Source organism: Macaca nemestrina, chromosome 14 (genome assembly GCF_043159975.1).
Source record: "Macaca nemestrina isolate mMacNem1 chromosome 14, mMacNem.hap1, whole genome shotgun sequence".
In the NCBI taxonomy this organism is placed as follows: domain Eukaryota; kingdom Metazoa; phylum Chordata; class Mammalia; order Primates; family Cercopithecidae; genus Macaca; species Macaca nemestrina.
The window spans coordinates 102,913,851-102,937,560 of NC_092138.1; positions in this window are offsets into that span (position 1 = coordinate 102,913,851).

Consider the following 23,710-nt stretch of genomic DNA (forward strand, 5'->3'; position numbering starts at 1 on the left):
TATGGTGAAAAAGGAAATATACTCAGTTGAAATCTGGAAAGAAGCTTTCTGAGAAACTGCTTAGTGTTCTGTTAATTCATCTTACAGAGTTACATTTGTATTTCGTGGATCTCTTTGCTAACCTTATTTCTGTGGAATCTGAGAACAGATATTTCGGATCCTTTGAAGACTATAGGGCCAAAGGACATATCCTCCGATAACAAAGAGAAAGAAGCTTTATGAGAAACTTCTTTGTATTCTGTGAAATCATCTCACAGAGTTACCTCTTTCCCCTATAGAGGCCTTTGGCTAAGACAGTTCTTGTGGAATTTGCAAAGTGATATTTGGAAGCCCTTAGAGGGCTATGGTGAAAAAGGAAATATCCTCAGATGAAATCTGGAAAGAAGCTTTCTGAGAAACTGCTTAGTGTTCTGTTAATTCATCTCACAGAGTTACATCTGTATTTCGTGGATCTCTTTGCTAGCCTTATTTCTGTGGAATCTGAAAACAGACATTTCGGATCCCTTTGAAGACTATAGGGCCAAACGAAATATCCTCCCATAACAAAGAGAAAGAAGTTTTCTGAGAAAGCTCTTTGTTTTCTGTGAAATCATCTCACAGATTTTCAGCTTTCCCCTCAAGAAGCCTTTCGCTAAGACAGTTCTTATGGAATTGGCAAAGTGATATTTGGAAGCCCATAGAGGGCTATGGTGAAAAAGTAAATATCCTCACATGAAATCTGGAAAGAAGCTTTCTGCGAAACTGCTTAGTGTTCTGTTAATTCATCTCACAGAGTTACATCTGTATTTCGTGGATCTCTTTGCTAGCCTTATTTCTGTGCAATCTGAGAACAGATATTTCGTATCCCTTTGAAGACTATATGGCCAAAGGAAATATCCTCCGATAACAAAGAGAAAGAAGCTTTCTGAGAAACTTCTTTGTGTTCTGTGAAATCATCTCACAGAGTTACAGCTTTCCCCTCAAGAAACCTTTCACTAAGACAGTTCTTGTGGAATTGGCAAAGTGATATTTGGAAGCCCATAGAGGGCTATGGTGAAAAAGGAAATATCCTCAGATGAAATCTGGAAAGAAGCTTTCTGCGAAACTGCTTAGTGTTCTGTTAATTCATCTCACAGAGTTACATCTGTATTTCGTGGATCTCTTTGCTAGCCTTATTTCTGGGCAATCTGAGAACAGATATTTCGTATACCTTTGAAGACTATATGGACAAAGGAAATATCCTCCGATAACAAAGAGAAAGAAGCTTTCTGAAAAACTTCTTTGTGTTCTGTGAAATCATCTCACAGAGTTACAGCTTTCCCCTCAAGAAGCCTTTCGCTAAGACAGTTCTTGTGGAATTGGCAAAGTGATATTTGGAGGCCCTTAGAGGGCTATGGATAAAAAGGAAATATCCTCAGATGAAATCAGGAAAGAAGCTTTCTGAGAAACTGCTTATTGTTCTGTTAATTCATGTCACAGAGGAACAACTGTATTTCGTGAATCTCTTTGCTAGCCTTATTTCTGTGGAATCTGAGAAAAGATATTTCGGATCCCTTTGAAGACTATAGGGCCAAAGGAAATATCCTCCCTTAACAACGAGAAAGAAGTTTTCTGAGAAACGTCCTTGTGTTCTGTGAAATCATCTCACAGAGTTACAGCTTTCCCCTCAAGAAGCCTTTCGCTAAGACAGTTCTTGTGGAATTGGCAAAGTGATATTTGGAAGCCTATAGGGGTCTATGGTGAAAAAGGAAATATCCTCAGATGAAATCTGGAAAGAAGCTTTCTGAGAAACTGCTTGGTGTTCTGTTAATTCATCTCACAGAGTTACATCTGTATTTCGTGGATCTCCTTGCTAACCTTATTTCTGGGGAAGCTGAGAACAGATATTTCGGATCCCTTTGAAGACTATAGGGCCAAAGGAAATATCCTCCGATTACAAAGAGAAAGAAACTTTCTGAGAAACTTCTTTGTGTTCTGTGAAATCATCTCACAGAGTTACAGCTTTCTCCTCAAGAAGCCTTTCGCTAAGACAGTTCTTGTGGAATTGGCAAAGTGATATTTGGAAGCCCATAGAGGGCTATGGTGAAAAAGGAAATATACTCAGTTGAAATCTGGAAAGAAGCTTTCTGAGAAACTGCTTAGTGTTCTGTTAATTCATCTTACAGAGTTACATTTGTATTTCGTGGATCTCTTTGCTAACCTTATTTCTGTGGAATCTGAGAACAGATATTTCGGATCCTTTGAAGACTATAGGGCCAAAGGACATATCCTCCGATAACAAAGAGAAAGAAGCTTTATGGGAAACTTCTTTGTATTCTGTGAAATCATCTCACAGAGTTACCTCTTTCTCCTAAAGAGGCCTTTCGCTAAGACAGTTCTTGTGGAATTTGCAAAGTGATATTTGGAAGCCCTTAGAGGGCTATTGTGAAAAAGGAAATATCCTCAGATGAAATCTGGAAAGAAGCTTTCTGAGAAACTGCTTAGTGTTCTGTTAATTCATCTCACAGAGTTACATCTGTATTTCGTGGATCTCTTTGCTAGCCTTATTTCTGTGGAATCTGAAAACAGACATTTCGGATCCCTTTGAAGACTATAGGGCCAAACGAAATATCCTCCCATAACAAAGAGAAAGAAGTTTTCTGAGAAAGCTCTTTGTTTTCTGTGAAATCATCTCACAGATTTTCAGCTTTCCCCTCAAGAAGCCTTTCGCTAAGACAGTTCTTATGGAATTGGCAAAGTGATATTTGGAAGCCCATAGAGGGCTATGGTGAAAAAGTAAATATCCTCACATGAAATCTGGAAAGAAGCTTTCTGCGAAACTGCTTAGTGTTCTGTTAATTCATCTCACAGAGTTACATCTGTATTTCGTGGATCTCTTTGCTAGCCTTATTTCTGTGCAATCTGAGAACAGATATTTCGTATCCCTTTGAAGACTATATGGCCAAAGGAAATATCCTCCGATAACAAAGAGAAAGAAGCTTTCTGAGAAACTTCTTTGTGTTCTGTGAAATCATCTCACAGAGTTACAGCTTTCCCCTCAAGAAACCTTTCACTAAGACAGTTCTTGTGGAATTGGCAAAGTGATATTTGGAGGCCCTTAGAGGGCTATGGTGAAAAAGGAAATATCCTCAGAAGAAATCTGGAAAGAAGCTTTCTGAGAAACTGCTTAGTGTTCTGTTAATTCATCTCACAGAGTTACATCTGTATTTCGTGGATCTCTTTGCTAGCCTTATTTCTGTGGAATCTGAGAACAGATATTTTGGATCCCTTTGAAGACACAAGGGCCAAAGGAAATACCCTCCGATAACAAAGAGAAAGAAGCTTTCTGAGAAACTTCTTTGTGTTCTGTGAAATCATCTCACAGAGTTACAGCTTTCCCCTCAAGAAGCCTTTCGCTAAAACAGTTCTTGTGGAATTGGCAAAATGATGTTTGGAAGCCCATAGAGGGCTATGGTGAAAAAGGAAATATCCTCAGATGAAATCGGGAAAGAAGCTTTCTGAGAAACTGCTTAGTATTCTGTTAATTCATCTCACAGTGTTATATATGTATTTCGTGGATCTCTTTGCTAGACTTATTTCTGTGGAATCTGAGAACAGATATTTCGGATCCCTTTTGAAGACTATAGGGCCAAAGGAAATATCCTCCGAGAACAAAGAGAAAAAAGCTTTCTGAGAATCTTCTTCGTTCTGTGAAATCATCTCACAGAGTTACAGCTTTCCCCTCAAGAAGCCTTTTGCTAAGACAGTTCTTGTGGAATTTGCAAAGTGATATTTGGAAGCTCTTAGAGGTCTATGGTGAAAAAGGAAATATCCTCAGTTGAAATCTGGAAAGAAGCTTTCTGAGAAACTGCTTAGTGTTCTGTTAATTCATATCACAGAGGTACATCTGTATTTCGTGAATCTCTTTGCTAGCCTTATTTCTGTGGAATCTGAGAACAGATATTTCGGATCCCATTGAAGACTCTAGGTCCAAAGGAAATATCCTCCGATAAAGAAGAGAAAGAAGCGCTGTGAGAAACATCTTTGTGTTCTGTTAAATCACGTCACAGAGTTACAGCTTTCCCCTCAAGAAGTCTTTCGCTAAGAGAGTTCTTGTGGATTTGGCAAAGTGATTTTTGAAAGCCCATAGAGGGCTACGGTGTAAAAGGAAATATCCTCAGATGAAATCTGGAAAGAAGCTTTCTGAGTAACTGCTTAGTGTTCTGTTAATTCATCTCACAGAGTTACATCTGTATTTCGTGGATCTCTTTGCTACCCTTATTTCTGTGGAATCTGAAAACAGACATTTCGGATCCCTTTGAAGACTATAGAGCCAAAGGAAATATCCTCCGATAACAAAGAGAAAGAAGCTTTCTGAGAAACCTCTTTGTGTTCTGTGAAATCATCTCACAGAGTTTCAGCTTTCCCCTCAAGAAGCCTTTCGCTAAGACAGTTCTTATGGAATTGGCAAAGTGATATTTGGAAGCCCATAGAGGGCTATGGTGAAAAAGGAAATATCCTCAGATGAAATCTGGAAAGAAGCTTTCTGCGAAACTGCTTAGTGTTCTGTTAATTCTTCTCACAGAGTTACATCTCTATTTCGTGGATCTCTTTGCTAGCCTTATTTCTGTGGAATCTGAGAACAGATATTTCAGATCCCTTTGAAGACTATATGGCCAAAGGAAATATCCTCCGATAACAAAGAGAAAGAAGCTTTCTGAGAAACTTCTTTGTGTTCTGTGAAATCATCTCACAGATTTACAGTTTTCCCCTCAAGAAGCCTTTCGCTAAGACAGTTCTTGTGGAATTGGCAAAGTGATATTTGGAGGCCCTTAGAGGGCTATGCATAAAAAGGAAATATCCTTAGATGAAATCATGAAAGAAGCTTTATGAGAAACTGCTTATTGTTGTGTTAATTCATGTCACAGAGGAACATCTGTATTTCGTGAATCTCTTTGCTAGCCTTATTTCTGTGGAATCTGAGAACAGATATTTCGGATCCCTTAGAAGACTATAGGGCCAAAGGAAATATCCTCCGATAACAAAGAGAAAGAAGCTTTCTGAGAAACCTCTTTGTGTTCTGTGAAATCATCTCACAGAGTTACAGCTTTCCCCTCAAGAAGCCTTTCGCTAAGACAGTTCTTGTGGAATTGGCAAAGTGATATTTGGAAGCCCATAGAGGGCTATGGTGAAAAAGGAAATATCCTCAGTTGAAATCTGGAAAGCAGCTTTCTGAGAAACTGCTTAGTGTTCTGTTAATTCATCTTACAGAGTTACATTTGTATTTCGTGGATCTCTTTGCCAACCTTATTTCTGTGGAATCTGAGAACAGATATTTCGGATCCTTTGAAGACTATAGGGCCAAAGGACATATCCTCCGATAAAAAAGAGAAAGAAGCTTTATGAGAAACTTCTTTGTGTTCTGTGAAATCATCTCACAGAGTTACCTCTTTCCCCTCAAGAGGCCTTTCGCTAAGGCAGTTCTTGTGGAATTGGCAAAGTGATATTTGGAAGCCCTTAGAGGGCTATGGTGAAAAAGGAAATATCCTCAGATGAAATCTGGAAAGAAGCTTTCTGCGAAACTGCTTAGTATTCTGTTAATTCATCTCACAGTGTTATATATGTATTTCGTGGATCTCTTTGCTAGCCTTATTTCTGTGGAATCTGAGAACAGATATTTCGGATCCCTTTTGAAGGCTATAGGGCCAAAGGATATATCCTCTGAGAACAAAGAGAAAAAAGCTTTCTGAGAATCTTCTTTGTTCTGTGAAATCATCTCACAGAGTTACAGCTTTCCCCTCAAGAAGCCTTTTGCTAAGACAGTTCTTGTAGAATTTGCAAAGTGATATTTGGAAGCTCTTAGAGGGCTATGGTGAAAAAGGAAATATCCTCAGTTGAAATCTGGAAAGAAGCTTTCTGAGAAACTGCTTAGTGTTCTGTTAATTCATGTCACACAGGTACATCTGTATTTCGTGAATCTCTTTGCTAGCCTTATTTCTGTGGAATCTGAGAACAGATACTTCGGATCCCATTGAAGATTCTAGGGCCAATGGAAACATCCTCAGACAAAAAAGAGAAAGAAGGGCTCTGAGAAACTTCTTTGTGTTCTGTTAAATCACCTCACAGAGTTACAGCTTTCCCCTCAAGAAATCTTTCGCTAAGAAAGTTCTTGTGGATTTGGCGGAGTGATTTTTGAAAGCCCATAGAGGGCTACGTTGTAAAAGGAAATATCCTCAGATGAAATCTTGAAAGAAGCTTTCTGAGAAACTGCTTACTGTTCTGTTAATTCATCTCACAGAGTTACATCTGTATTTCGTGGATCTCTTTGCTAGCATTATTTCTGTGGAATCTGAGAAGAGATATTTCGGATCCCTTTGGAGACTATAGGGCCAAAGGAAATATCCTCCGATAAAAAAGAGAAAGAAGCTCTCTGAGAAACTTTTTTGTGTTCTGTGAAATCATCTAACAGAGTTACATCTTTCAACTCAAGAAGCCGTTCGCTAACACAGTTCTTGTGGAAAAGGCAAAGTGATATTTGGAAGCCCATAGAGGGCTATCGTGAAAAAGGAAATATCCTCAGATGAAATCTGGAAAGAAGCTTTCTGAGAAACTGCTTAGTGTTCTGTTAATTCATCTCACAGAGTTACATCTGTATTTCGTGGATCTCCTTGCTAGCCTTATTTCTGTGGAATCTTAGAACAGATATTTCGGAACCCTTTGAGGACAAAAGGGCCAAAGGAAATATCCTCCGATAACAAAGAGAAAGAAGCTTTATGAGAAACTTTTTGTGTTCCGTGAAATCATCTCACAGAGTTACAGCTTTCCCCTCAAGAGGCCATTCGCTATGACACTTCTTGTGGAATTTGCAAAGTGATATTTTGAAGCATGTAGAGGGCTATGGTGAAAAAGGAAACATCCTCAGATGAAATCTGGAAAGAAGCTTTCTGAAAAACTGCTTAGTGTTCTGTTAATTCATCTCACAGAGTTACATCTGTATTTCGTGGATCTCTTTGCTAGCCTTATTTCTGGGCAATCTGAGAACAGATATTTCGTATACCTTTGAAGACTATATGGACAAAGGAAATATCCTCCGATAACAAAGAGAAAGAAGCTTTCTGAAAAACTTCTTTGTGTTCTGTGAAATCATCTCACAGAGTTACAGCTTTCCCCTCAAGAAGCCTTTCGCTAAGACAGTTCTTGTGGAATTGGCAAAGTGATATTTGGAGGCCCTTAGAGGGCTATGGATAAAAAGGAAATATCCTCAGATGAAATCAGGAAAGAAGCTTTCTGAGAAACTGCTTATTGTTCTGTTAATTCATGTCACAGAGGAACAACTGTATTTCGTGAATCTCTTTGCTAGCCTTATTTCTGTGGAATCTGAGAAAAGATATTTCGGATCCCTTTGAAGACTATAGGGCCAAAGGAAATATCCTCCCTTAACAACGAGAAAGAAGTTTTCTGAGAAACGTCCTTGTGTTCTGTGAAATCATCTCACAGAGTTACAGCTTTCCCCTCAAGAAGCCTTTCGCTAAGACAGTTCTTGTGGAATTGGCAAAGTGATATTTGGAAGCCTATAGGGGTCTATGGTGAAAAAGGAAATATCCTCAGATGAAATCTGGAAAGAAGCTTTCTGAGAAACTGCTTGGTGTTCTGTTAATTCATCTCACAGAGTTACATCTGTATTTCGTGGATCTCCTTGCTAACCTTATTTCTGGGGAAGCTGAGAACAGATATTTCGGATCCCTTTGAAGACTATAGGGCCAAAGGAAATATCCTCCGATTACAAAGAGAAAGAAACTTTCTGAGAAACTTCTTTGTGTTCTGTGAAATCATCTCACAGAGTTACAGCTTTCTCCTCAAGAAGCCTTTCGCTAAGACAGTTCTTGTGGAATTGGCAAAGTGATATTTGGAAGCCCATAGAGGGCTATGGTGAAAAAGGAAATATACTCAGTTGAAATCTGGAAAGAAGCTTTCTGAGAAACTGCTTAGTGTTCTGTTAATTCATCTTACAGAGTTACATTTGTATTTCGTGGATCTCTTTGCTAACCTTATTTCTGTGGAATCTGAGAACAGATATTTCGGATCCTTTGAAGACTATAGGGCCAAAGGACATATCCTCCGATAACAAAGAGAAAGAAGCTTTATGAGAAACTTCTTTGTATTCTGTGAAATCATCTCACAGAGTTACCTCTTTCTCCTAAAGAGGCCTTTCGCTAAGACAGTTCTTGTGGAATTTGCAAAGTGATATTTGGAAGCCCTTAGAGGGCTATGGTGAAAAAGGAAATATCCTCAGATGAAATCTGGAAAGAAGCTTTCTGAGAAACTGCTTAGTGTTCTGTTAATTCATCTCACAGAGTTACATCTGTATTTCGTGGATCTCTTTGCTAGCCTTATTTCTGTGGAATCTGAAAACAGACATTTCGGATCCCTTTGAAGACTATAGGGCCAAACGAAATATCCTCCCATAACAAAGAGAAAGAAGTTTTCTGAGAAAGCTCTTTGTTTTCTGTGAAATCATCTCACAGATTTTCAGCTTTCCCCTCAAGAAGCCTTTCGCTAAGACAGTTCTTATGGAATTGGCAAAGTGATATTTGGAAGCCCATAGAGGGCTATGGTGAAAAAGTAAATATCCTCACATGAAATCTGGAAAGAAGCTTTCTGCGAAACTGCTTAGTGTTCTGTTAATTCATCTCACAGAGTTACATCTGTATTTCGTGGATCTCTTTGCTAGCCTTATTTCTGTGCAATCTGAGAACAGATATTTCGTATCCCTTTGAAGACTATATGGCCAAAGGAAATATCCTCCGATAACAAAGAGAAAGAAGCTTTCTGAGAAACTTCTTTGTGTTCTGTGAAATCATCTCACAGAGTTACAGCTTTCCCCTCAAGAAACCTTTCACTAAGACAGTTCTTGTGGAATTGGCAAAGTGATATTTGGAGGCCCTTAGAGGGCTATGGTGAAAAAGGAAATATCCTCAGAAGAAATCTGGAAAGAAGCTTTCTGAGAAACTGCTTAGTGTTCTGTTAATTCATCTCACAGAGTTACATCTGTATTTCGTGGATCTCTTTGCTAGCCTTATTTCTGTGGAATCTGAGAACAGATATTTTGGATCCCTTTGAAGACACAAGGGCCAAAGGAAATACCCTCCGATAACAAAGAGAAAGAAGCTTTCTGAGAAACTTCTTTGTGTTCTGTGAAATCATCTCACAGAGTTACAGCTTTCCCCTCAAGAAGCCTTTCGCTAAAACAGTTCTTGTGGAATTGGCAAAATGATGTTTGGAAGCCCATAGAGGGCTATGGTGAAAAAGGAAATATCCTCAGATGAAATCGGGAAAGAAGCTTTCTGAGAAACTGCTTAGTATTCTGTTAATTCATCTCACAGTGTTATATATGTATTTCGTGGATCTCTTTGCTAGACTTATTTCTGTGGAATCTGAGAACAGATATTTCGGATCCCTTTTGAAGACTATAGGGCCAAAGGAAATATCCTCCGAGAACAAAGAGAAAAAAGCTTTCTGAGAATCTTCTTGGTTCTGTGAAATCATCTCACAGAGTTACAGCTTTCCCCTCAAGAAGCCTTTTGCTAAGACAGTTCTTGTGGAATTTGCAAAGTGATATTTGGAAGCTCTTAGAGGTCGATGGTGAAAAAGGAAATATCCTCAGTTGAAATCTGGAAAGAAGCTTTCTGAGAAACTGCTTAGTGTTCTGTTAATTCATATCACAGAGGTACATCTGTATTTCGTGAATCTCTTTGCTAGCCTTATTTCTGTGGAATCTGAGAACAGATATTTCGGATCCCATTGAAGACTCTAGGTCCAAAGGAAATATCCTCCGATAAAGAAGAGAAAGAAGCGCTGTGAGAAACATCTTTGTGTTCTGTTAAATCACGTCACAGAGTTACAGCTTTCCCCTCAAGAAGTCTTTCGCTAAGAGAGTTCTTGTGGATTTGGCAAAGTGATTTTTGAAAGCCCATAGAGGGCTACGGTGTAAAAGGAAATATCCTCAGATGAAATCTGGAAAGAAGCTTTCTGAGTAACTGCTTAGTGTTCTGTTAATTCATCTCACAGAGTTACATCTGTATTTCGTGGATCTCTTTGCTACCCTTATTTCTGTGGAATCTGAAAACAGACATTTCGGATCCCTTTGAAGACTATAGAGCCAAAGGAAATATCCTCCGATAACAAAGAGAAAGAAGCTTTCTGAGAAACCTCTTTGTGTTCTGTGAAATCATCTCACAGAGTTTCAGCTTTCCCCTCAAGAAGCCTTTCGCTAAGACAGTTCTTATGGAATTGGCAAAGTGATATTTGGAAGCCCGTAGAGGGCTATGGTGAAAAAGGAAATATCCTCAGATGAAATCTGGAAAGAAGCTTTCTGCGAAACTGCTTAGTGTTCTGTTAATTCTTCTCACAGAGTTACATCTCTATTTCGTGGATCTCTTTGCTAGCCTTATTTCTGTGGAATCTGAGAACAGATATTTCAGATCCCTTTGAAGACTATATGGCCAAAGGAAATATCCTCCGATAACAAAGAGAAAGAAGCTTTCTGAGAAACTTCTTTGTGTTCTGTGAAATCATCTCACAGATTTACAGTTTTCCCCTCAAGAAGCCTTTCGCTAAGACAGTTCTTGTGGAATTGGCAAAGTGATATTTGGAGGCCCTTAGAGGGCTATGCATAAAAAGGAAATATCCTTAGATGAAATCATGAAAGAAGCTTTATGAGAAACTGCTTATTGTTGTGTTAATTCATGTCACAGAGGAACATCTGTATTTCGTGAATCTCTTTGCTAGCCTTATTTCTGTGGAATCTGAGAACAGATATTTCGGATCCCTTAGAAGACTATAGGGCCAAAGGAAATATCCTCCGATAACAAAGAGAAAGAAGCTTTCTGAGAAACCTCTTTGTGTTCTGTGAAATCATCTCACAGAGTTACAGCTTTCCCCTCAAGAAGCCTTTCGCTAAGACAGTTCTTGTGGAATTGGCTAAGTGATATTTGGAAGCCCATAGAGGGCTATGGTGAAAAAGGAAATATCCTCAGTTGAAATCTGGAAAGCAGCTTTCTGAGAAACTGCTTAGTGTTCTGTTAATTCATCTTACAGAGTTACATTTGTATTTCGTGGATCTCTTTGCCAACCTTATTTCTGTGGAATCTGAGAACAGATATTTCGGATCCTTTGAAGACTATAGGGCCAAAGGACATATCCTCCGATAAAAAAGAGAAAGAAGCTTTATGAGAAACTTCTTTGTGTTCTGTGAAATCATCTCACAGAGTTACCTCTTTCCCCTCAAGAGGCCTTTCGCTAAGGCAGTTCTTGTGGAATTGGCAAAGTGATATTTGGAAGCCCTTAGAGGGCTATGGTGAAAAAGGAAATATCCTCAGATGAAATCTGGAAAGAAGCTTTCTGCGAAACTGCTTAGTATTCTGTTAATTCATCTCACAGTGTTATATATGTATTTCGTGGATCTCTTTGCTAGCCTTATTTCTGTGGAATCTGAGAACAGATATTTCGGATCCCTTTTGAAGGCTATAGGGCCAAAGGATATATCCTCTGAGAACAAAGAGAAAAAAGCTTTCTGAGAATCTTCTTTGTTCTGTGAAATCATCTCACAGAGTTACAGCTTTCCCCTCAAGAAGCCTTTTGCTAAGACAGTTCTTGTAGAATTTGCAAAGTGATATTTGGAAGCTCTTAGAGGGCTATGGTGAAAAAGGAAATATCCTCAGTTGAAATCTGGAAAGAAGCTTTCTGAGAAACTGCTTAGTGTTCTGTTAATTCATGTCACACAGGTACATCTGTATTTCGTGAATCTCTTTGCTAGCCTTATTTCTGTGGAATCTGAGAACAGATACTTCGGATCCCATTGAAGATTCTAGGGCCAATGGAAACATCCTCAGACAAAAAAGAGAAAGAAGGGCTCTGAGAAACTTCTTTGTGTTCTGTTAAATCACCTCACAGAGTTACAGCTTTCCCCTCAAGAAATCTTTCGCTAAGAAAGTTCTTGTGGATTTGGCGGAGTGATTTTTGAAAGCCCATAGAGGGCTACGTTGTAAAAGGAAATATCCTCAGATGAAATCTTGAAAGAAGCTTTCTGAGAAACTGCTTACTGTTCTGTTAATTCATCTCACAGAGTTACATCTGTATTTCGTGGATCTCTTTGCTAGCATTATTTCTGTGGAATCTGAGAAGAGATATTTCGGATCCCTTTGGAGACTATAGGGCCAAAGGAAATATCCTCCGATAAAAAAGAGAAAGAAGCTCTCTGAGAAACTTTTTTGTGTTCTGTGAAATCATCTAACAGAGTTACATCTTTCAACTCAAGAAGCCGTTCGCTAACACAGTTCTTGTGGAAAAGGCAAAGTGATATTTGGAAGCCCATAGAGGGCTATCGTGAAAAAGGAAATATCCTCAGATGAAATCTGGAAAGAAGCTTTCTGAGAAACTGCTTAGTGTTCTGTTAATTCATCTCACAGAGTTACATCTGTATTTCGTGGATCTCCTTGCTAGCCTTATTTCTGTGGAATCTTAGAACAGATATTTCGGAACCCTTTGAGGACAAAAGGGCCAAAGGAAATATCCTCCGATAACAAAGAGAAAGAAGCTTTATGAGAAACTTTTTGTGTTCCGTGAAATCATCTCACAGAGTTACAGCTTTCCCCTCAAGAGGCCATTCGCTAAGACACTTCTTGTGGAATTTGCAAAGTGATATTTTGAAGCATGTAGAGGGCTATGGTGAAAAAGGAAACATCCTCAGATGAAATCTGGAAAGAAGCTTTCTGAAAAACTGCTTAGTGTTCTGTTAATTCATCTCACAGAGTTACATCTGTATTTCGTGGATCTCTTTGCTAGCCTTATTACTGTGGAATCTGAGAACAGATATTTCGGATCCCTTTGAGGACTATAGGGCCAAAGGAAGTATCCTCCGATAACAAAGAGAAAGAAGCTTTCTGAGAAACTTCTTTGTGTTCTGTGAAATCATCTCACAGAGTTACAGCTTTCCCCTCAAGAGGCCTTTCGCTAAGAAAGTTCTTGTGGAATTTGCAAAGTGATATTTGGAAGCCCGTAGAGGGCTATGGTGAAAAAGCAAATATCCTCAGATGAAATCTGGAAAGAAGGTTCCTGAGAAACTGCTTAGTGTTCTGTTAATTCATCTCACAGAGTTACATCTGTACTTCGTGGATCTCTTTGCTAGCCTTATTTCTGTGGAATCTGAGATCAGACATATCGGATTCCTTTGAAGACTATAGGGCCAAAGGAAATATCCTCCGATAACAAAGAGAAAGAAGCTTTCTGAGAAACTTTTTTGTGTTCTGTGAAATCATCTAACAGAGTTACAGCTTTCCCCTCAAGAAGCCTTTCGCTAAGACAGTACTTGTGGAATTGGCAAAGTGATATTTGGAAGCCCGTAGAGGGCTATGGTGAAAAAGGAAATATCCTCAGATGAAATCTGCAAAGAAGCTTTCTGAGAAACTGCTTAGTGTTCTTTTAATTCATCTCACAGAGTTACATCTGTATTTCGTGGATCTCTTTGCTAGCCTTATTTCTGTGGAATCTGAGAACAGATATTCCGGATCCCTTTGAGGAATAAAGGGCCAAAGGAAATAACCTCCGATAACAAAGAGAAAGAAGCTTTAGGAGAAACTTCTTTGTGTTCCGTGAAATCATCTCACAGATTTACAGCTTTCCCCTCAAGAGGCCTTTCGCTAAGACACTTCTTGTGGAATTTGCAAAGTGATATTTTGAAGCACGTAGAGGGCTATGGTGAAAAAGGAAACATCCTCAGATGAAATCTGGAAAGAAGCTTTCTGAGAAACTGCTTAGTGTTCTGTTAATTCATCTCACAGAGTTACATCTGTATTACGTGGATCTCTTTGCTAGCCTTATTTCTGTGGAATCTGAGAACAGATATTTCGGATCCCTTTGAGGACTATAGGTCCAAAGGAAATATCCTCCGATAACAAAGAGAAAGAAGCTTTCTGAGAAACTTCTTTGTGTTCTATGAAATCATCTCACAGAGTTACAGCTTTCCCCTCAAGAGGCCTTTCGCTAAGACAGTTCTTGTGGAATTTGCAAAGTGATATTTGGAAGCCCGTAGAGGATTATGGTGAAATAGGAAATATCCTCAGATGAAATCTGGAAAGAAGCTTTCTGAGAAACTGCTTAGTATTCTGTTAATTCATCTCACAGAGTTACATCTGTATTTCGTGGATCTCTTTGCTAGCCTTATTTCTGTGGAATCTGAGAGCAGACATTTCGGATCCCTTTGAAGACTATAGGGCCAAAGGAAATATCCTCCGATAACAAAGAGAAAGAAGCTTTCTGAGAAACTTCTTTGTGTTCTGTGAAATCATCTCACAGAGTTTCAGCTTTCTCTTCAAGAAGCCTTTCGCTAAGACAGTTCTTGTAGAATTGGCAAAGTGATATTTGGTGGCCCTTAGAGGGCTATGGTGAAAAAGGAAATATCCTCAGATGAAATCTGGAAAGAAGCTTCCTGAGAAACTGCTTAGTGTTCTGTTAATTGATCTCACAGAGTTACATCTGTATTTCGTGGATCTCTTTGCTAGCCTTCTTTCTGTGGAATCTGAGAACAGATATTTCGGATCCCTTTGAAGACTCTAGGGCCAAAGGAAATATCCTCCGATAACAAAGAGAAAGAAGCTTTATGAGAAACTTCTTTTTGTTCTGTGAAATCATCTCAAAGAGTTACAGCTTTCCCCTCAAGAAGCCTTTCGCTCAGACAGTTCTTGTGGAATTGGCAATGTGATATTTGGAAGCCCATAGAGGGCTATGGTGAAAAAGGAATTATCCTCAGATGAAATCGGGAAAGAAGCTTTCTGAGAAACTGCTTAGTATTCTGTTAATTCATCTCACAGTGTTATATATGTATTTCGTGGATCTCTTTCTAGCATTATTTCTGTGGAATCTGAGAACAGATATTTCGGATCCCTTTTGATGACTATAGGGCCAAAGGAAATATCCTCCGAGAACAAAGAGAAAAAAGCTTTCTGAGAATCTTCTTTGTCTTCTGTGAAATCATCTCACAGAGTTACAGCTTTCCCCTCAAGAAGCCTTTTGTTAAGACAGTTCTTGTGGAATTTGCAAAGTGATATTTGGAAGCCCCTAGAGGGCTATTGTGAAAAAGGAAATAATCTCAGTTGAAATCTGGAAAGAAGCTTTCTGAGAAACTGCTTAGTGTTCTGATAATTCATCTCACAGAGTTACATCTGTATTTCTGGGATCTCTTTGCTAATCTTACTTCTGGGGAAGCTGAGAACAGATATTTCGGATCCCTTTGAAGACTATAGGGCCAAAGGAAATATCCTCCGATAACAAAGAGAAAGAAACTTTCTGAGAAACTTCTTTGTGTTCTGTGAAATAATCTCACAGAGTTACAGCTTTCTCCTCAAGAAGCCTTTCTCTTAGACAGTTCTTGTGGAATTGGCAAAGTGATATTTGGAAGCCCATAGAGGGCTATGGTGAAAAAGGAAATATCCTCACATGAAATCTGGAAAGAAGCTTTCTGAGAAACTGCTTAGTGTTCTGTTAATTCATCTCACAGAGTTACATCTGTATTTCGTGGATCTCTTTGCCAGCCTTATTTCTGTGGAATGTGAGAACAGATATTTCGGATCCTTTGAAGACTATAGGGCCAAAGGACATATCCTCCGATAACAAAGAGAAAGAAGCTTTATGAAAAACTTCTTTGTATTCTGTTAAATCACCTCACAGAGTTACAGCTTTCCCCTCAAGAAGTCTTTCGCTAAGAGAGTTCTTGTGGATTTGGCAAAGTGATTTTTGAAATCCCATAGAGGGCTACGGTGTAAAAGGAAATATCCTCAGATCAAATCTGGAAAGAAGCTTTCTGAGAAACTGCTTAGTGTTCTGTTAATTCATCTCACAGAGTTACATCTGTATTTCGTGGATCTCTTTGCTGGCCTTATTTCTGTGGAATCTGAAAATAGACATTTCGTATCCCTTTGAAGACTGTAGGGCCAAAGGAAATATCCTCCGATAACAAAGAGAAAGAAGCTTTCTGAGAAACCTCTTTGTGTTCTGTGAAATCATCTCACAGAGTTTCAGCTTTCCCCTCAAGAAGCCTTTCGCTAAGACAGTTCTTGTGGAATTTGCAAAGTGATATTTTGAAGCACGTAGAGGGCTATGGTGAAAAAGGAAACATCCTCAGATGAAATCTGGAAAGAAGCTTTCTGAGAAACTGCTTAGTGTTCTGTTAATTCATCTCACAGAGTAACATCTGTATTTCGTGGATCTCTTTGCTAGCCTTATTTCTGTGGAATCTGAGAACATATATTTCGGATCCCTTTGAGGACTATAGGGCCAAAGGAAATATCCTCCGATAACAAAGAGAAAGAAGCTTTATGAGAAACTTCTTTGTGTTCTGTGAAATCATCTCACAGAGTTACAGCTTTCCCCTCAAGAGGCCTTTCGCTAAGACAGTTCTTGTGGAATTTACAAAGTGATATTTGGAAGCCCGTAGAGGGCTAGGGTGAAAAAGGAAATATCCTCAGATGAAATCTGGAAAGAAGCTTTCTGAGAAACTGCTTAGTGTTCTGTTAATTCATCTCACAGAGTTTCATCTGTATTTCGTGTATCTCTTTGCTAGCCTTATTTCTGTGGAATCTGAGAACAGACATTTCGGATCCCTTTGAAGACTATAGGGCCAAAGGAAATATCCTCCGATAACAAAGAGAAAGAAGCTTTCTGAGAAACTGTTTTGTGTTCTGTGAAATCATCTCACAGAGTTTCAGCTTTCCCCTCAAGAAGCCTTTCGCTAAGACAGTTCTTGTGGAATTGGCAAAGTGATATTTGGAAGCCCGTAGCGGGCTATGGTGAAAAAGGAAATAACCTCAGATGAAATCTGGAAAGAAGCTTTCTGAGAAACTGCTTAGTGTTCTGTTAATTCATCTCACAGAGTTACATCTGTATTTCGTGGATCTCTTTGCTAGCCTTATTTCTGTGGAATGTGAGAACAGATATTTCGGATCCCTTTGAAGACTACAGGGCCAAACGAAATATCCTCCCATAACAAACAGAAAGAAGCTTTCTGAGAAACCTCTTTGTGTTCTGTGAAATCATCTCACAGAGTTTCAGCTTTCCCCTCAAGAAGCCTTTCGCTAAGACAGTTCTTGTGGAATTGGCAAAGTGATATTTGGAAGCCCATAGAGGGCTATGGTGAAAAAGGAAATATCCTCAGATGAAATCGGGAAAGAAGCTTTCTGAGAAACTGCTTAGTATTCTGTTAATTCATCTCACAGTGTTATATATGTATTTCGTGGATCTCTTTGCTAACATTATTTCTGTGGAATCTGAGAACAGATATTTCGGATCCCTTTTGAAGACTATAGGGCCAAAGGAAATATCCTCCGAGACAAAGAGAAAAAAGCTTTCTGAGAATCTTCTTTGTCTTCTGTGAAATCATCTCACAGAGTTACAGCTTTCCCCTCAAGTAGCCTTTTGCTAAGACAGTTCTTGTGGAATTTGGAAAGTGATATTTGGAAGCCCCTAGAGGGCTATGGTGAAAAAGGAAATATCCTCAGTTGAAATCTGGAAAGAAGCTTTCTGAGAAACTGCTTAGTGTTCTGTTCATTCATATCACAGAGGTACATCTGTATTTCGTGAATCTCTTTGCTAGCCTTATTACTGTGGAATCTGAGAACAGATATTTCCGATCCCTTTGAAGACTATAGGGCCAAAGGAAATATCCTCCGTTAACAAGGAGAAAGAAGCTTTCTGAGAAACCTCTTTGTGTTCTGTGAAATCAACTCACAGAGTTACAGCTTTCCCCTCAAGAAGCCTTTCGCTAAGACAGTTCTTGTGGAATTGGCAAAGTCATATTTGGAAGCCCCTAGAGGGCTATGGAGAAAAAGGAAATATCCTCAGATGAAATCTGGAAAGAAGCTTTCTGAGAAACTGCTTAGTGTTCTGATAATTCATCTCACAGAGTTACATCTGTATTTCATGGATATCTTTGCTAACCTTATTTCTGGGGAATCTGAGAACAGATATTTCGGATCCCTTTGAAGACTATAGGGCCAAAGGAAATATCCTCCGATAACAAAGAGAAAGAAACTTTCTGAGAAACTTCTTTGTGTTCTGTGAAATCATCTCACAGAGTTACAGCTTTCTCCTCAAGAAGCCTTTCTCTAAGACAGTTCTTGTGGAATTGGCAAAGTGATATTTGGAAGCCCTTAGAGGGCTATGGTGAAAAAGGAAATATCCTCAGATGAAATCTGGAAAGAAGCTTTCTGAGAAACTGCTTAGTGTTCTGTTAATTCATCTTACAGAGTTACATCTGTATTTCGTGGATCTCTTTGCTAGCCTTATTTCTGTGGAATGTGAGAACAGATTTTTCGGATCCTTTGAAGACTATAGGCCAAAGGACATATCCTCCGATAACAAAGAGAAAGAAGCTTTATGAGAAACTTCTTTGTATTCTGTGAAATCATCTCACAGAGTTACAGCTTTCCCCTCAAGAGACCTTTCGCTAAGACAGTTCTTGTGGAATTTGCAAAGTGATATTTGGAAGCCCATAGAGGGCTACGGTGAAAAACAAATATCCTCAGATGAAATCTGGAAAGAAGCTTTCTGAGAAACTGCTTAGTGTTCTGTTAATTCATCTCACAGAGTTACATCTGTATTTCGTGGATCTCTTTGCTAGCCTTATTTCTGTGGAATCTGAAAACAGATATTTCGGATCCCTTTGAAGACTATAGAGCCAAAGGAAATATCCTCCGATAGCAAAGAGAAAGAAGCTTTCTGAGAAACCTCTTTGTGTTCTGTGAAATCAACTCACAGAGTTTCAGCTTTCCCCTCAAGAAGCCTTTCGCTAAGACAGTTCTTATGGAATTGGCAAAGTGATATTTGGAAGCCCATAGAGGGCTATGGTGAAAAAGGAAATATCCTCACATGAAATCTGGAAAGAAGCTTTCTGCGAAACTGCTTAGTGTTCTGTTAATTCATCTCACAGAGTTACATCTGTATTTCGTGGATCTCTTTGCTCGCCTTATTTCTGTGCACTCTGAGAACAGATATTTCGTATCCCTTTGAAGACTATATGGCCAAAGGAAATATCCTCCGATAACAAAGAGAAAGAAGCTTTCTGAGAAACTTCTTTGTGTTCTGTGAAATCATCTCACAGAATTACAGCTTTCTCCTCAAGAAACCTTTCACTAAGACAGTTCTTGTGGAATTGGCAAAGTGATATTTGGAGGCCCTTAGAGGGCTATGGTGAAAAAGGAAATATCCTCAGATGAAATCAGGAAAGAAGCGTTCTGAGAAATTGCTTAGTATTCTGTTAATTCATCTCACAGTGTTATATATGTATATCGTGGATCTCTTTTCTAGTATTATTTCTGTGGAATCTGAGAACAGATATTTCGGATCCCTTTTGAAGACTATAGGGCCAAAGGAAATATCCTCCGAGAACAAAGAGAAAAAAGCTTTCTGAGAATCTTCTTTGTTCTGTGAAATCATCTCACAGAGTTACAGCTTTCCCCTCAAGAAGCCTTTTGCTAAGACAGTTCTTGTGGAATTTGCAAAGTGATATTTGGAAGCTCTTAGAGGGCTGTGTTGAAAAAGGAAATATCCTCAGTTGAAATCTGGAAAGAAGCTTTCTGAGAAACTGCTTAGTGTTCTGTTAATTCATGTCACACAGGTACATCTGTTTTCGTGAATCTCTTTGCTAGCCTTATTTCTGTGGAATCTGAGAACTGATATTTCTGATCCCATTGAAGACTCTAGGGCCAAAGGAAATATCCTCCGATAAAAAAGAGATAGAAGCGCTCTGAGAAACTTCTTTGTGTTCTGTTAAATCACCTCACAGAGTTACAGCTTTCCCCGCAAGAAGTCTTTCGCTAAGAGAGTTCTTGTGGATTTGGAAAAGTGATTTTTGAAAGCCCATAGAGGGCTACGGTGTAAAAGGAAATATCCTCAGATGAAATCTGGAAAGAAGCTTTCTGAGAAACTGCTTAGTGTTCTGTTAATTCATCTCACAGAGTTACATCTGTATTTCGTGGATCTCTTTGCTAGCCTTATTTCTTTGGAATCTGAAAACAGACATTTCGGATCCCTTTGAAGACTGTAGGGCCAAAGGAAATATCCTCCGATAACAAAGAGAAAGAAGCTTTCTGAGAAACCACTTTGTGTTCTGTGAAATCATCTCACAGAGTTTCAGCTTTCCCCTCAAGAAGCCTTTCGCTAAGAGAGTTCTTGTGGAATTTGCAAAGTGATATTTTGAAGCACGTAGAGGGCTATGGTGAAAAAGGAAACATCCTCAGATGAAATCTGGAAAGAAGCTTTCTGAGAAACTGCTTAGTGTTCTGTTAATTCATCTCACAGAGTTACATCTGTATTTCGTGGATCTCTTTGCTAGCCTTATTTCTGTGGAATCTGAGAACAGATATTTCGGATCCCTTTGAGGACTATAGGGCCAAAGGAAATATCCTCCGATAACAAAGAGAAAGAAGCTTTATGAGAAACTTCTTTGTGTTCTGTGAAATCATCTCACAGAGTTACAGCTTTCCCCTCAAGAGGCCTTTTGCTAAGACAGTTCTTGTGGAATTTGCAAAGTCATATTTGGAAGCCCCTAGAGGGCTATGGTGAAAAAGGAAATATCCTAAGTTGAAATCTGGAAAGAAGCTTTCTGAGAAACTGCTTAGTGTTCTGTTAATTCATATCACAGAGGTACATCTGTATTTCGTGAATCTCTTTGCTAGCCTTATTTCTGTGGAATCTGAGAACAGATATTTCGGATCCCTTTGAAGACTATAGGGCCAAAGGAAATATCCTCCGTTAACAAAGAGAAAGAAGCTTTCTGAGAAACCTCTTTGTGTTCTGTGAAATCATCTCACAGAGTTACAGCTTTCCCCTCAAGAAGCCTTTCGCTAAGAAAGTTCTTGTGGAATTGGCAAAGTCATATTTGGAAGCCCTTAGAGGGCTATGGTGAAAAAGGAAATATCCTCAGATGAAATCTGGAAAGAAGCTTTCTGAGAAACTGCTTAGTGTTCTGTTAATTCATCTTACAGAGTCACATCTGTATTTCGTGGATCTCTTTGCTAGCCTTATTTCTGTGGAATGTGAGAACAGATTTTTCGGATCCTTTGAAGACTATAAGGCCAAAGGACATATCCTCCGAGAACAAAGAGGAAAAAGCTTTCTGAGAATCTTGTTTGTCTTCTGTGAAATCGTCTCACAGATTTACAGCTTTCCCCTCAAGTAGCCTTTTGTTAAGACAGTTCTTGTGGAATTTGCAAAGTGATATTTGGAAGCCCATAGAGGGCTATGGTGAAAAAGGAAATATCCTCAGATGAAATCTGGAAAGAAGCTTTCTGAGAAACTGCTTAGTGTTCTGTTAAATCATCTCACAGAGGTACATCTGTATTTCGTGGATCTCTTTGCTAGCCTTATTTCTGTGGAATCTGAAAACAGACATTTCGGATCCATTTGAAGACTATAGAACCAAAGGAAATATCCTCCGATAACAAAGAGAAAGAAGCTTTCTGAGAAACCTCTTTGTGTTCTGTGAAATCAACTCACAGAGTTTCAGCTTTCCCCTCAAGAAGCCTTTCGCTAAGACAGTTCTTATGGAATTGGCAAAGTGATATTTGGAAGCCCATAGAGGGCTATGGTGAAAAAGGAAATATCCTCACATGAAATCTGGAAAGAAGCTTTCTGCGAAACTGCTTAGTGTTCTGTTAATTCATCTCACAGAGTTACATCTGTATTTCGTGGATCTCTTAGCTCGCATTATTTCTGTGCACTCTGAGAACAGATATTTCGTATCCCTTTGAAGACTACAGGGCCAAACGAAATATTCTCCCATAACAAACTGAAAGAAGCTTTCTGAGAAACCTCTTTGTGTTCTGTGAAATCATCTCACAGAGTTTCAGCTTTCCCCTCAAGAAGCCTTTCTCTAAGACTGTTCTTGTGGAATTGGCAAAGTGATATTTGTAGGCCCTTAGAGGGCTATGGTGAAAAAGGAAATATCCTCAGATGAAATCTTTAAAGAGGCTTTCTGAGAAACTGCTTAGTGTTCTGTTATTTCATCTCACAGAGTTACATCTGTATTTCTTGGATCTCATTGCTAGCCTTATTTCTGTGGAATCTGAAAACAGATATTTCGGATCCCTTTGAAGACTGTAGGGCCAAAGGAAATATCCTCCGATAACAAAGAGAAAGAAGCTTTCTGAGAAACCTCTTTGTGTTCTGTGAAATCATCTCAAAGAGTTTCAGCTTTCCCCTCAAGAAGCCATTCGCTAAGACAGTTCTTGTGGAATTTGCAAAGTGATATTTTGAAGCACGTAGAGGGCTGTGGTGAAAAAGGAAATATCCTCAGATTAAATCTGGAAACAAGCTTTCTGAGAAACTGCTTAGTGTTCTGTTAATTCATCTGACAGAGTTACATCTGTATTTCGTGGATCTCTTTGCTAGCCTTATTTCTGTGGAATCTGAGAACAGATATTTCGGATCCCTTTGAGGAATAAAGGGCCAAAGGAAATATCCTCTGATAACAAAGAGAAAGAAGCTTTAGGAGAAACTTCTTTGTGTTCCGTGAAATCATCTCACAGATTTACAGCTTTCCCCTCAAGAGGCCTTTCGCTATGACACTTCTTGTTGAATTTGCAAAGTGATATTTTGAAGCCCCTAGAGGGCTATGGTGAAAGAGGAAACATCGTCAGATGAAATCTTTAAAGAAGCTTTCTGAGAAACTGCTTCGTGTTCTGTTAATTGATCTCACAGAGTTACATCTGTATTTCGTGGATCTCTAGGCTAGCCTTATTTCTGTGGAATCTGAGAACAGATATTTCGGATCCCTTTGAAGACTCTAGGGCCAAAGGAAATATCCTCCGATAACAAAGAGAAAGAAACTTTATGAGAAACTTCTTGGTGTTCTGTGAAATCATCTCACAGAGTTACAGCTTTCCCCTCAAGAGGCCTTTCGCTAAGACAGTTCTTGTGGAATTTGCAAAGTGATATTTGGAAGCCCGTAGAGGGCTATGGTGAAAAACAAATATCCTCAGATGAAATCTGGAAAGAAGCTTTCTGAGAAACTGCTTAGTGTTCTGTTAATTCATCTCACAGAGTTACATCTGTATTTCGTGGATCTCTTTGCTAGCCTTATTTCTGTGCAATCTGAGAACAGATATTTCGTATCCCTTTGAAGACTATAGGGCCAAAGGAAATATCCTCCGATAACAAAGAGAAATTATCTTTCTGAGAAACCTCTTTGTGTTCTGTGAAATCATCTCACAGAGTTTCAGCTTTCCCCTCAAGAAGCCTTTCGCTAAGACAGTTCTTATGGAATTGGCAAAGTGATATTTGGAAGCCCATAGAGGGCTATGGTGAAAAAGGAAATATCCTCACATGAAATCTGGAAAGAAGCTTTCTGCGAAACTGCTTAGTGTTCTGTTAATTCATCTCACAGAGTTACATCTGTATTTCGTGGATCTCTTTGCTAGCCTTATTTCTGTGCAATCTGAGAACAGATATGTCGTATCCCTTTGAAGACTATATGGCCAAAGAAAATATCCTCCGATAACAAAGAGAAAGATGCTTTCTGAGAAACTTCTTTGTGTTCTGTGAAATCATCTCACAGAGTTACAGCTTTCCCCTCAAGAAGCCTTTCGCTAAGACAGTTCTTGTGGAATTGGCAAAGTGATATTTGGAGGCCCTTAGAGGGCTATGGTGAAAAAGGAAATATCCTCAGATGAAATATGGAAAGAAGCTTTCTGAGAAACTGCTT